This window comes from Euleptes europaea, chromosome 18, assembly GCF_029931775.1.
Source record: "Euleptes europaea isolate rEulEur1 chromosome 18, rEulEur1.hap1, whole genome shotgun sequence".
Classification (NCBI taxonomy): Eukaryota; Metazoa; Chordata; class Lepidosauria; order Squamata; family Sphaerodactylidae; genus Euleptes; species Euleptes europaea.
The window spans coordinates 33,628,780-33,643,178 of NC_079329.1; the positions used below are offsets into that span (position 1 = coordinate 33,628,780).

At 47.7% G+C, this 14,399-nt stretch overlaps 1 protein-coding gene across 1 annotated transcript in view; it reads left to right on the top strand.

Annotated features, from left to right (window-relative positions):
* The window catches only part of ACLY (ATP citrate lyase), an 85,801-nt gene that overhangs the window by 11,251 nt on the left and 60,151 nt on the right, over positions 1-14,399 (top strand). The window lies entirely within an intron of this gene.

The window sequence follows — 14,399 nt, forward strand, 5'->3', positions numbered from 1 at the left end:
GCCAGATGTTGCAACTTTTCTAGACCAGCATCCCTGCTGTGAGCAGCAGCTGTTCTTCTCTGCCTGAGATCGAGCACATGGGACAAGGGTAAATAGTCTTCCTCCCTGCACACTTTAGGAACGCTGAAGATATTACCTGGTCATGTGGCTGTGTGTGTACAGCAAAAAAAACCCCAACCTTTGTTGATGAACATCAAAGAGGAGGTTGTTACTATGTACAGATGGTGTATTTTAATTTATGAATTGGCAAGATGCCAGCGGCACAGGTCCATGACAGGTACAGAGCTTTGTTCACCCAGCAAAATAAACTGTCAGTCATTCGGCATGAAACCTTGTTTTTCCTTTATGGTAGAGATGCCTTATACTCGTCTTGTATAGACATAAGAAGAGCCCTGCTGGACCAGACTAGTGCTGGATCTAGTCCAGCATCCTGTCCCACACAGAGGCCAACCGGTTCCTCTGGAGAGCCAACAACAGGGCATAGAGGCCAAGGTATATTCCTGATTTTGCCTCCTGGCACTGATATTCAGAAATGTATTACCTTTGAACATGGAAGATCTCTTTAGTCACCATGGCTAGTAGGCACTGATAGACTTGTCCTCTGTGAATCTGTCTAATCCCCCTTTAAAGCCATCTATGCATTTGGCCATCTCTACATCCTTTGGCAGTGAATCCCCGCATTTTAGTTACTCATTGTGTAAAGAAGTATTTCCTTTCGTCCGTCCTGAATCTACTGCCCATCAACTTCATTGGATGCCCTCAAGTTCTAGTATTTTGGAAGAGGGAGACAAAGCTCTCTTTGTCAACTCTCTCCACCCCGTGCATAATTTTATAAACCTCTATCATGTACGAAACTGAAAAGTCCAGATTCTTCAACCTTTGCTCATAGGGAAGGTGCTCCAACCCCTTAATCATCTTGGTTGCCCTCTTCTGTCCTTTTTTGGCTATGTGATGTCATTTTTGAGCTATGGTGAGCAGAACTGCACACAGCATTCCAAATGAGGCCGCACAGTAGATCTATACAGGGGCATCATAGATTCATTGAATCATGGAGTTGGAGGGGGCCATACAGGCCATCTAGTCCAACCCCTGCTCAATGCAGGATCAGCCTAGAGCATCCCTGACAAGTGTTTGTTCAGCCTCTGCTTAAAGACTGCCAGGGAGGGGGAGCTCACCACCTCCCTAGGTAGATGATTCCACTGTCAAACAACTCTTACTGTAAAAAATGTTTCCTAATATCCAGCGGGTACCTTTCCTCCTGCAATTTATACCCATTCTTGTGAGTCCTATCCTCTGCTGACAACAGGAACAGCTCCCTGACCTCCTCTAAGTGACAGCCTTCAAATACTTAAAGAGAGTAAACATGTCCCCCCTCAACCTCCTCTTTTCCAGACTGAGCATTCCCGACTCCTGCAGTTTTTCCTCATAGGACTTGGTCTCCAGGCCCCTGATCATCCTTGTTACTCTCCTCTGCACCTGTTTGATTCTGTCCAGAACTGCACCCAATACACAATATTATAATATCGGCCATTTTATTTTCAATACCTTTCCCAATCCCTAATATAGAGTTTGCCTTTGTCAATGCTGCAGCACACTGGGTTGACACTTCCATTGAGCTTTCTACTACGACCCCAAGATCTTTTCCCCTCTCAGCCTCAGCAAGTTCAGACCCTATACTTGAAGTTGGGATTTTTTTTTGTCCCAGCGTGCATCACTTTACACCTACCAACACTGAACTTAATTCGCCTCTTTGCTGCCCACTCCCCCAGTTTGTGGACAGCCTCCTGGAGCTCTTCACAGCCAACCTTGGTTTTCATCATCCTAATTCTGTGTCATTCGCAAACTTGGCCACTACACTACTCACCCCTAGTCTCAGATCATTTTTGAACAAATTAAATAGTACTGGCCCTTATACTGATCCTTGTGGGATCCCACTGTATACTTCCCTCCATTGTGAGAACTGTCCGTTTATTCCTACTCTTTGCTTCCTGTCGTTTAACCAATTTTTAATACATAAGAGGACCCATCCTCTTATCCCATGAATGCTAAGTTTATGCAAGAGTCTACAGACAGAAGGCCTGTACATCTATAAGCAATGCTAACAGTGAAATAGTTGACAGTCCCTTTGTTTTGGCAAGTGGCAAAGTGTCTGTTGCACCTCTGGAAAGGCATGCCCATCCATGATTAGTATTCATTGTGCAAATTTTGCATTCTTGGCCTTCAGTGTCTTTTGTGACCGAGCAGTTCTATGAAGAGTTAACCCCTGTTGGAGCCTATTTTCGTGGTTCGGTTTCATGGGCTTAGATGGGAGTAACTCTGCATAGCATTGCATCGAGAGACAAATAAACCATGCTAGATGAGCAAATAGATGCACATTTGGTACTTATGCAGGTTGCGGAATTCAGCTTTGCTTTATGCTGAATTATGAATATTTTTATCATGCAGAATGCTTGCAGCCTTCCTCATTCCGCTTCTTGTCCTTGTGTATTTAATACAGTACAGGAGGGCTACTGAAATATTTATTTATATGCCACTTTTCTCCCCAATGGTGACCCAAGGTAGCTTACGACGTCATTCTTCTGCTCATCAGTTTTATCCTCACAACGATCCTATGAGGTAGGGCAAGCTAAGAGGGTGTGACTGACGTAAGGTCACCCAGCAAGCTTCCACGACAGAGTAGGGATTTGAACCTGGGTCTCCTAGATCTTGTCCAATACTCTATATACCACACTGCTTGGTTTCCTATAGAATGTATAATGCAGGGGTGGGGAACCTTTTTTCCGCCAAGGGCCATTTGGATATTTATAACCTCATTCGTGGGCCATACAAAATTATCAACTTAAAAATTAGCCGACCAATACGTTTCTCCATGGCCCGGGTGGGAAAGGGTTAACACAGTTTATTGGGTGGTCCTGGCAGCTCCATAGCTAAGGACTCTTCTGAAAGGGGGAAAAAATATTCCTTTTCTCAGCAAATCAAACACACATATGCCTTGAATAAAGGCTATTCCTGTTCGTGGGAGGGTGCGGATCACCAGTCTTAGATCCTCCTGAGCTAGTGATCTGCCAGGACCCACGAAGAGCCAGACCAAATGATTTTGCAGCCTTAAATGGCCCCTGGGCCCACCCCTGGTATAATGTATGACCTGCGCAATTCTGAGTGCAGTTGTGTTCAATTCACCAGAGTGGGTGGAAGGGTTTTCTTATTTTTGTTTTTTGCTCAAGATGTAGCCTCCCCACAATCACTTCTGCAGCCCTGATTGGAGCAGGGGTTATCAACCAAGGCTGTTGAGTCACCTTGGCATTTTGCTAGGTTAGCAGCATTTTATTGGCTGGGTGAATCTGTTTTTTTAAAAGGTGCCCCTGATAATAATCTGTTTATACCCTGTATTTTTTCTCTGGAGCTCAGATCGGGTACATAGAGAGTAGGGTTGCGAACTCCAGCTTGGGAAATTCTTGGCCGTCTGGGAGCAGGGCCTCACCAGGGTTGAATGCCATGGAGTCCACCCTCCAAAGCAGCCATTTTCTCCAATGGGAACGATCTCTGTAGTCTGGAGAACTCTGGTAATTCTCCAGGCCCCAATTGGAAGTTGGCAACCCTAGTAGAGGGCTCAGGCGATCTGCCATCTGGACTGTGACTTGCTTTGGTTTAGCGAGGTTGCTGCATCACTTGTCTTCAGAACATAGCCCTGATGAATTAAGCAACATAATTGGGGGGGGGGTTAAAACTTTTTTGAATGAGTAGTTACAAAAACCTGCAGATGAGGTGATATCTTGGAAGGGGCTTTCCCCACACAAAGGTGTCTTATACTGAGTTAGACCGTCAGTTTGTCAAGGTCAGTATTGTCTACTCTGACTGGCAGCAGCTCTCCAGGGTCTCAGGAGGTTTTTCCCATCACCTGCTACCTAATCCTTTTAACTGGTGGTGCCAGGAATTGAACCTGGGACCTTCTGCATGCACAGAAAATGCTCTGCCGCTGATTGCTTCTCCCTAAACGAGCCTGCCATAGTGAGTCAGGCTGCTGGTCCATCAAGGTCAGTTTAGCCTACTCTGACTGGCAGCAGCTCAGGCAGAGATTTTTTACATCACCTAATCCTTTTAACAGGAGATGTCGGGGTTTGAACCGGGAACCTCCTGCATGTAAACTAAGCCCTCTACCAGTGAACCTCAGCCTGTTCTCTCAGAAAAATATGAAGAAGAGTTGGTTTTTTATATGCCAACTTTCTCTACCACTTAAGGAAGAATCAAACCGGCTTACAATCATCTTCTCCTCCCCACAACAGACACCCTGTGAGGAAGGTGAGGCTAAGAGAGTGTGACTAGCCCAAGGTCACCCAGTTGGCTTTGTGTGTAGGAGTGGGAAAACAAATCCAGTTTACCAGATTAGCCTCCGCAGCTCATGTGGAGGAGTGGGGAATCAAACCCGGTTCTCCAGATCAGAGTCCACTGCTCCAAACCACCGCTCTTAACCACTATACCACGCTGGTTCTTTTAAGATGGTGTGGCATGAGAATACATCATCTTAAGGTATACATTCCCCCCTTCACAGCTGTTCCTTTTGTGCAGGTTTATATGAAATCAACCTGAACAAATACGGTAATTGAGATTTTTTAAAACTGAGTGGCAGCCCTGTATATTTGAACCTGTAAGAGAGCAAACCTATTAAGATGTGAATTGTGACCCAATCAGGCTCCTTAAGGAGAATCTCCTGAATCTTATGGTGTTGCCCTTTTAGCTACGTGGAAGAAAAAAAATAGGGGGAATAAAACCCAACCTGAAAACAGAAGCTGGGTACCCAAGGTTAGGTAGAAAGAATATCAAACGCGTTTCGGCCTGTGGGGCCTTCATCAGTGGTTAATAAAAACCATGTTAAGCCTGCACACTTTTACAGAAATACATACACACATATACAATACATACATAAATATATGTATATGTATGTATTTATTTATTTCTGTGAATGTGTGCAGGCTTAAATGGTTTTTATTAACCACTGATGAAGGCCCTTTCAGCTATTCCCAGATTTTTGAGTTTTCTGTAGAGCAGAGGCTATTCAGGGGCACCGTATGATGAGAGAGAGGAGCAGCTGATGCTTGGTTTTCTTTGCATGAGATGTTTACCGAGCTCCTTGGAGCAGTTCTGATTTTCTTCAGACATGCTCCTCTGCCCCTTCTGTTTAGATTCAGAGCACAGCTTGACAGCAGCATCTGGGAGATGGATGTGACCTCCATGCATAGACCTTGGAGACCGGTCTCATGGGGCACCCTGGAAACAGTTGACGGCTTTGCAAGTTTTTCACGACAGCTCAGAGAATGGAAATGTATAGCCCTTCGGCACTGTGAGAATCAAGTGTTTACCTTGCCTTGTTCCGGTTGCGCATGAAGATACCATAGGAGTGGACCCAAAGCAGGACTGCAGATGAAGCAAGATAAATCGAATTTTTGGGGGGAGGGTAGAAGCCAGAGAGCCTGAGGTTCCTTCCTCAAACAAATGTAGGGGATGTATTTTTGACTCTGTTATAGAAAAGAGGGCAATTTTACTCGATACTTGGAAGATTCTGCCAATGTGGGAACAGCAGCCCTGGCTACATACCTTCTAGTTTTTCTTGGCAGAAACTGCCAGGGATAGGGAAGGAGATTAAGCGTGAGGGGTAGGTAAAGGTAGGTGGGCTGGTGGGTGTGAAGGAGACAGGAAAAGGTGAGAGGCTGTATATGGGTACTTCCAAGGAAGGGAAAGAGGAAATAGTGGGGAAGGGGGAAATGAAATACCTCCACCCGGAAATCCTTGAGGGTTCTTGGTTGTGTATTCTAATTCTCAACCTGGCCAGATCTGAGGATACTCAAATCCGGATATGGCAGCTGTGAGCAGATCTGAAAAACACCCCAGGCTTGCAGAAAAATCTGAAGAATAAAAGAAAAGACACTGTGGAGGGGGTTAAAAAAAACCCCAAAATGATGCTTTAAGAAACGGATGTCCTCAGTGGCCATTGCTAGGCAACCACAACACTTTTGCCAGGGTTTCAGGTCTGGTTTCTGTCAGTAAAAGGTAGGGAGACGGGGCAAGACCCTTTCCAGGTTGTTTTACCTTTGAGAGAGGATTCATCGGGGCCAGGCCTGGCAGCAACCACCAGCGACTCACTACCATCTGACTTGTGTGATTCGCCCAAGCCTGGCTGCTTGCTACTGTTCAACAGCAGCCACCTTATGAACGCCAGTGTAGTGTAGTGGTTAGAGTTTTAGGCTAGGGTCTGGGAGACCCGGGTTCAAATCCTCGCTCTGTCGTGTAAGGTTGCTGGGTAGCCTTGGGCCAGTCATGTACTTTTAGCCTAACATACCTCACAGGATTGTTGTGAGGGTAAAGAGGAGAAGAGAATGATGTAAGCAGCTTTGTTCCTGACTGTGGAGAAATAAATGATGAGGCATAAATGATGCAAGTAAATAATAAATATAGCTGAAGATGGGAGGCAGATAAAATGCAGGGTTGTGAATCTATGAGCAGAAAAGGGGAGGTGATATGAGGTTGCCAGGAGGAGGGAAAGAGGAAATAGTGCAGGGAGGGGGTACAGGGGAATGTGTGGTGCCCCCTGTACATCCTTGCGTGTCCCTGCCATGCAAGTGGGCCTGGCCCAGCAGCTGGCACCTTACAACTGGGCCATCATTTTCCCGGGTAGAGACTGCCAGGGAGGGAGCTGAAGATGGAGGCAAATAAAGATAGGTTGGCTGTGGGGTGGGAAGGAGACAAGGAAGCAGGCAAAGGGGAGAGGTTATAGGGGCTTTAAGGGAAGCAAAAGCGAAACTAATGCAGGAGGGTAAAATGAGATAGCCCCCACAAGTCATTGTGGGTCCCTTTCTTGTAATACAGTTAATTTTTTTAAGTGTTCATTTACATGGAGGTCCGATAGAAGAGGAGGAAGAGTTGGTTTTATATGCTGATTTTCTATACCTTTTTAAGAAGAATCAGACCGACTTACAATCGCCTTCCCTTCCTTTCCCCGCAACAAACACCTTGAGAGGTAGGTGGGGCTGAGAGAGTTCAGAGAGAACTGTGACTGGCCCAAGGTCATTCAGCTGGCTTCATTTGTAGGAGTGAGGAATCAAGCCCAGTTCTCCAGATTAGAGTCCACTGCTCTTAACCACTACATCATGTTGGATCCTGGGGCTTCACTAGAAGAGAGAAAATTTGATGCCATGGGGGTGGGAATGGAAAATTTGGGCAAAAATTGAAATACATGTTATTTTCTGATCAACCCTGATCTTGTTTTACTGCTTTAACAGCATAAAATGCAACTTGGTATATGCAATTGTACTATTAGACATATTTTTGGAATTGAAACATGTAAATGCCTTCGTCTTCTACAAGCAAACCTTTGAATATAAGCCTGTACAGCAGAGAGAGGTGAACACTCCTGCACCCTCTGCTACTTTAGCGCACATACCTTCTTTTTTGCCTCCTGAGAGGTGGGAAGAATAAACATTAAAAACAAAGCATACATTTTGTAGTAAACACAAACTATATTATTTGAACCATAGTACTAGCAGTGTATTTGCGTATAGAGTTAAATGTTATGGACCACAGTAATCATACGATCAACATTTGGTGTAGAAGTCTACAGTAAACACAGGAATGACTGCCGTCTAATACCGTATTGTATTATGTGCAGTGTGGTATAGTGGTTATTGTTGGACTAGGATCTGGGAGACCCAGTTTCAGATTTGCCATGGAACTAGGTAACTTTGGGCCGTTCACACACTCTCAACTTAATCTACCTCGCTTTGTTATTGTGAGGGTAAAATGGAAAAGACCGGAATGATGTAAGCCCTTTTGGGTCCCCATTAGAGAGAAAGACGGGGTATATAAACTGAATAAATAGAGACGGGAATGGGATTGAAGAAGTAAATGAAATAAAATACAATAAATCTTCATGTTACCCTACACATTTAGGGTAAACCCTAATTTGTCCTTTGCTTATTTATTCCAAAAGAGAAAATATTTCATTGGAACATTTCAGTTTTCCTTGGGTAAGAGAGAAGAGTGTGTTTTTTCTAGGGTCTCCCCCCCCCCCCATTCTTTCATGACTCTATTCACCAAGTACCTCGCTACTTCCTACCAACAGTGCTTTCCTAATCCACTCTGGGGATTAATTTTTTTAAAGCACCATAAACCATAGAAAACACTAGAACGCAATGGCTTGGAGTAAAATATTCCTTTCCTAACATGAAGTTTCAATTTCTTCATACCCTGCAGTTGTCAAAAGCCAGATTCCTGCCAGAACTTGGTGGTAGACTGAGGGTAGCAGGAGGAGGTTCCTAAACTCTTTCCGGATCTAGAAGGCCATGCAAACACGCTGTGTCTCTTTTAGGGTTGCCAGCTCCGAGTTGGGAAATACCAGGAGAGTCTGAGGGTGGGGTTTGAAGAGGGGAGGGACTTCAACGCCATAGAGTCCAATTGCCAAAGCAGTCATTTTCTCCCGGGAAACTGATTTCTATCGCCTGGAGATCAGTTGTAATAGCAGATCTCCCGCCACCACCTGGAGGTTTGCAAAAACAGACAGCAACTATGGCTAGTATACTGATATGAACTAAATATAGCAAAGCTTAGCCAAATCCAGTGATTTTACTAAATATCAATGTATCCCACTTTCAATATAACATTACAATCTTATACAATATCAGTATGCAAAATACTGCAGCAACTTCAAATGTAGTTTTTTTTAAGTAACGGTAATCTAACAGTAAATAACAATTAATGATAACTCACGGACCGCTTCAATTTGCCAAGTTTTGTTAACCACCTGGAGGTTGGCAACCCTAGTGCTTATGCTGGCTTTATTTTGAGTTTCTTTGCAAAGAACAATAAAAAGCGAACTTTTTATCTTCACGATGGTTCTAAAGGGAGGATTTGCTGCCTCCTCCTCCCCGGATTTCCTGGGGTTCTTGTTCCCAAGACACGATGATGCCACTTTCCTTACAAAGCTGCCTTTTGGCAAGGTCGGTAAAACAAGCGCTGATGCATCCCCTGTGGCTTTAGAGCTATTGAGAGAGAGGAGGAGGAGGAGGAGGAGGGACTGCGACTTTCACCTCGAGTGTGGAGAGCCCCCGGCAGAGGGAGAGGTTTGTGGCCCCAGAGCAGCCTTGGGGCTCTGGAGCCTGTTTGACAACACAGTTGAAGAGCATAATCGTGTTTTTCTTTTTAAATGCATGGAGTATTTGAATTGCAACCACAACTGGCAGGGGCCTGTGTAGAAGATCTCAAAGAGGCAACATGGCAGCCCTGGGCCAAGGATTTTTGGGTGCTTGAAGTGTGTTAAATGTAAATCCCCCCCCCAAATTGGTGTCAGTATCTCATTCTCAACAAACACGTGAAATATTCACAATTTAGATAGGAGTGTGTTCATATTTTCATTTTCACTGGCTTTCACTTATTACCTCCCCTCTGAAACTGCATTTACGTCTTAAGAACATGAAAAAAGCCCTGCTGGATCAGACCAAGGCCCATCAAGTCTAGCAGTCTGTTCACACAGTGGCCAACCAGGTGCCTCTAGGAAGCCCACAAACAAGACGACTGCAGCAGCATTATCCTGACAAAGCACCCAATATAATGGGCACAGTCCTTTAATCCTGGAGAGAATAGGTATGCATCATGACTAGTATCCATTTTGACTAGTAGCCATGGATAGCCCTTTCCTCCATGAACATGTCCACTCCCCTCTTCAAGCCTTCCAAGTTGGCAGTCATCTCCACCTCCTGGGGCAGGGAGTTCCACAATTTAACTACGTGTTGTATGAAGAGATACTTCCTGGTCTCGGTTGGCCAATTGACATTGGAAAGGTTTTTTAAAAAAACAAAACAAAGGCTATGCTTATGTGTGTCGCACTCTTCCTCTGGTCTGAAAGAGCTGAATGTGGTATCAGTAGTGTTGTAACTCTGTATTTGGGAATAATGGGCTCATTCAATGACAACCATTAGTGGATACTGACTGAAAGGTGCCAAGTCCGGAACAGTGACTTATGCAGAGATGCAGTAGGCAGCCTCATCTGTTGGGGTTAAGAGCGGTGGACTCTAATCTGGAGAACTGGGCTTGTGTGAGAGATCCCCCTCTCTGAGTTTGCTTCTCCAAATCAGTTGCTCAGACGTTGATACAGAAACAATCGATTTATTGAAGCCTTCAGGAGATGAGACAGGCACAGGTAGAAAGTTGCAAGTGAGGGGCTATACGGGTTTACAGAATATATTGACTCCAGGGCACTGGGGCACTGGGGTTCACACTTATTGTTATGGGAAGTTACAAGCTTGGCATAATACAAAACATCAGACAGATCCCAGGAAGTCTGGGCGGCTATCACACTTCCAAGGCCGCATCGGCCTGAGGGAGTACTGGCAGGAAGAACAGCGGGGGGGGGAAGATACATGGGCCATCAGGCCTGGCGCCTGAGACCAGAAGGTGTGAACTGCTTTTACGAGTTCACTGATAACACAGCAGGTGATGGAAAGCAGAGACACAAAGACAGAGACCCTCACATTCTGCCCCCCTTAAGGCCCCCCCCCGGGGTCCCCGAGAGGACGAGGCTTATCGGGATAAGCAAGGTGGAATTCCCGGACTAAGCGAGGAGCCGCCATGTGGGGTGCGGCCACCCATTCGTCATGAGCGGAGCCAAGGTTTTTCCAGCGAACAAAGTAAAACAGTTTCCCTTTCTTCCATTTGGAGTCTAAAACCTTGGATATTTCCAAATGGGTGTCCCCTCCTACTACGGTAGGAATCTCGTGTGCGGGAGGGGGGTGGAACTGGGGGGCTGCCACATAGGGTTTGAGGAGGCTTATATGAAAGACTGGATGGACTCCTTTCAGAGTTTTTGGGAGGTCCAGTTCCACAGTAACCTCGTTGATTACTCTGGTAATGGGGAAAGGTCCCACATAACGGTCGCTCAGTTTTTTGCAGGGGCGAAGAGAGCGGAGGTTTTTGGTGGACAGATAGACTTGCTCCCCCACCTTGAGTTCCCATCCCGGAGACCGGTGTTTGTCTGCTTGTTCCTTGTACTTGCTTTTTGCCCTTTCCAGATTTTTGAGCAACCATGGCCAGGTGGATTTAACCACCTGAATCCACTCCTGAAGGTCAGGGGTAGACTGGAGCTCTGGCGAGACGGGGGCAGAACCGAAAGGGCCGAAATCCGTCCCGTATATAACTTGGAAGGGACTAAAGCCGGTAGAGGAATGAGGCGCATTGTTATACGCATATTCGGCAAATGGCAGCAGGTCGACCCAGTCGTCCTGGTGGAAATTTACATAGCAACGCAAATAACATTCTACCACCGCATTTACTCGTTCTGTTTGACCATCCGTTTGGGGGTGATAGGCGGAAGAAAGGCCCTGCTCTTCCACTCCCATTAACTTTAGGAAGGCCCGCCAGAATTTGGCAACAAACTGGACCCCCCGGTCGGAGAGGACCTTCCTCGGGATCGAGTGTAGCCTGAGGACGTGTGTGATGAACAGTTTAGCTAAGCCCTGGGCTGAAGGAAGGCCTGCACATGGAACGAAGTGAACCTGTTTGGAAAAGAGGTCTGTGATAACCCAAAGAACCGTCTTTCCCCGACTCGGAGGTAGGTCGGTGATAAAATCCATGGCGATGACTTCCCAGGGACGGGAGGGGCTCTCAAGCGGTTTGAGAAGCCCTGGGGGTTTTCCCATCCGTTTCTTGGCTGTGGCGCAGGTGGGGCAGCTGCGCACATACAACTCTACATCAGATCTCATACCGGGCCACCAGAATTGTCTTCGAACCAGGTGAAGCGTTTTTATGAAACCAAAATGACCCGCTAGCCTGGCACCATGTACAAGTCCCAATACTTCCTTGCGAAGAGAGGAGGGGACGTACAGTTTCCCCCCTTGCACCCACCAAGTGTTGGTACGTTCCAGACCAGTGGGGAGGAGATGATGCTCCTCCTCCTGCAAGGAGGCGTCCCGGAGTCGCTGTTGGAAGGCTTCCGGGATGCCTTTGAGTGTAGGGGGGGTCTCCGGTGGTCGGGCTTGGGACCGGGTGGTGACGGCTAAGCTAGGAACTTCCCCTCGCTGCTCGGGAGTGAACAGGGAGTCGACTGGGCGATCGAAATCGTTGCGATACTGGGGAAGTCGTGACAAAGCGTCGGCTAGGGCATTTTCTTTGCCAGGGACATGTCTGAGAGTGAACCGGAACTTAGCGAAAAATTGGGCCCACCGAACCTGTTTGGCATTGAGTTTTCTAGCCCCCTTGAGGGCCTCAAGATTCTTGTGATCGGTACACACTTCGAATGGCAGTTCGGCCCCTTCCAAGAAGTGTCGCCATATGGTAAGGGCATGTTTGACCGCTGCTGCCTCCTTCTCCCAAATGGCCCAGTTGATTTCAGACTGGGAAAACTTCTTGGAGAAGTAGGCGCATGGTCTCAACCGTCCCCCCTCATCCCTCTGCAATAGGGCCCCGCCCATGGCTACATCCGAGGCATCCACTTGCACCACAAAAGGCTTGGTGCAATCTGGGTGAGCCAAAACGGGTTCGGATGAAAAAAGTAGCTTCAAACGTTCAAAAGCTAGCTGGCACTGGGGGGACCATTGCAAACGGGCTGAGGGAAGCGCGGCGCTAGCCCCCTTGTCCTTGGTACGCAACAGGGCAGTGAGGGGAAGCGCAACTTGGGCAAAGTTAGGAATGAAGTTCCGGTAAAAATTGGCAAACCCCAAAAACTGCTGAAGTTGGCGGCGGGTAGTGGGGGGTTCCCAGTCCCGCACTGCCTGGACCTTGGCGGGGTCCATTTCCAACCCTTGGTGGGAGATCACATACCCCAGAAATGTAATGGAGGGTTGGTGGAATTCACATTTGGACACCTTAGCATACAGTTTGTGCTCCCGCAGCCGCTGGAGCACCTCTCGCACTAGGCGCACATGGTCTTCCATGGTTTCAGAGTAAATAAGGATGTCATCGAGAAATACCACCACCCCCCGAAACAGCAAATCATGCAAAACCTCATTAATTAATTGCATAAAGACACTCGGAGCCCCCGAAAGTCCGAACGGCATGACTAGGTACTCAAACATCCCAAAACAACTGGAAAAGGCCGTTTTGGGTTCGTCTCCTTCTTTGATGCGAATGCGGTGGTAGGCTTCTACCAAGTCCAGTTTGGTGAAGATTCGGCCCTCCTTTAATTGTGCTAGAAGGTCAGGAATAAGAGGGAGGGGGTAAGCATTAGACTGGGTGACTGCGTTCAGTCTGCGAAAGTCAATACACAGTCTTAAATCTCCCGTCTTTTTCTTTACAAAGAAAGCTGGGGCTGAATAAGGAGCCTTGGAGGGGCGTATGAAACCCCTCGCCAGATTGACATCCAGATAGTCTCGCAACACTGTCTTTTCACTAGGGCTCATGGGGTAAACCTTTCCCTTAGACAGTTTGCCTTCCCCTACAATCTCGATGGCACAGTCCGTTTCTCTGTGGGGAGGCAGTTCGTCGCACTCTCTAACATCAAAAACATCAGTAAATTGCGAGTACTCAGAGGGTAATTGAGGAGAGACTGGGGCGGGGGACCCTACCAGTGCGGCGGCTGGAGTCCTGAGTACCCGTTCCTTGTCATGCAACCCACAGGGGTTTTCGGGGAAGGAAAGCACCCGTTTAACCCAATCAATGGAGGGATTGTGCCCCCTTAACCAGTTCATCCCTAACACCACAGGGGTTACAATAGGGGCGATAGTGAAATACAACCGTTCCCAATGTTCCCCCACGGACATAATCACGGCTGCAGTTCTGTGGGTCACCGGGCCCCGTTTAAAGTCACTCCCGTCCATTTGGGAAAAACGGAGGGGTCCCGGAAGCCGCTTGCGCCGGACACCCAACTTCTTGGCAGTTTCCTCATTTATCATGGTGCGGGCACACCCCGAGTCGACCAACGCGGGGACCTCTAACGGGGAACCCCCTTTGGGTAGGGACAGATGGACACGCACAAATACATTGTCCTCTTGGGCGCTTACCATCGGTGGAGCTCCTTGCACAACGATAGGGACGGTCTGCTGCGGAGCCCCCTCTACAGCAGACCGACGGCGTTTTTTGCCGGCTGTTCCCACTCTTCCTCCTCGCTGGAAGAGGGGGACGGGGTAGTGGCCTCCGGGGAGCCGTCCGAATCAAAGACGGTATTTGTAATCCGGGACCCCGATGGGACCGTAGAGTCGGATGCCCCATCCTGGGGACGTGCGTGGAGAGCGGAGGGTGCGCCGGAGCGCCGGCTCAGTGGTCCACTTCTGCGGCGAGGCTGGCTGTCGGCGGCCGGTTTCGTCGGCTCGGCCTGGGTTTGGCGGGGAGGGGTCGGACGGCCTGAGCGAGAGGGGCATTGCGATGCAAAGTGACCCTTTCCCCCGCAGATCAGGCAGACGCCGGCCTCGAACCGCTTGCGG